This window comes from Brassica oleracea, chromosome C4 (genome assembly GCF_000695525.1).
Source record: "Brassica oleracea var. oleracea cultivar TO1000 chromosome C4, BOL, whole genome shotgun sequence".
In the NCBI taxonomy this organism is placed as follows: Eukaryota; Viridiplantae; Streptophyta; class Magnoliopsida; order Brassicales; family Brassicaceae; genus Brassica; species Brassica oleracea.
This window is the reverse complement of record NC_027751.1, coordinates 25,290,116-25,290,766: the sequence shown is the minus strand read 5'-3', so window position 1 is coordinate 25,290,766 and position 651 is coordinate 25,290,116.

Below are 651 nucleotides of genomic sequence, written 5' to 3'. Positions count from 1 at the left end.
GCCAAGAGTAGTCGTATGGTTTCTATCCGAGCAACTGGTGCAAATACTTCGTCGAAGTCTATGCCTTGTTGTTGCACATAACCTTTTGCAACTAGCCTTGCTTTGTATTTGATCACCGTTCCATCTGCATTCCTCTTGGTCTTATAGATCCACTTCAAACCTATCGGTTTCACACCTGCCGGCTTCTTGACGAGCTTCCAAGTTTTGTTTTTGATGATAGATTCGATCTCTGCCTTCATTGCATCGATCCAAGCTTGTATTACTGCAGCTTCGATGTAACTTTCTGGTTCACCATCGATGGTGATCAAGAGTCTGTCACTTTCAACTTCAGCGAGTAGGATGTAATCATCGAACCGCTTTTGTTTTCTGATGTTACGACCATATCTTGATGTTACATGCGGGTCTTGGTTTGCATCGTTGTTCTCTACTACTTGCTCTTGTTCATATGCGTCTACAGCTTCTTCTTCTTCATTATTGTTTTGCTCTTCGTGGTGTTGGTGATCTTGATGCTCATCACCGTCTCCTTCTTCTGTAACATCAATATGAGGAAGCTTGAATGATCCTGGTTCTTCGTCTACGTTTGTTGATAGTGTGGACCAATCCCAACTTTTCTTCTCGTCAAAGATTACATCTCTACTAACAACTATCTTC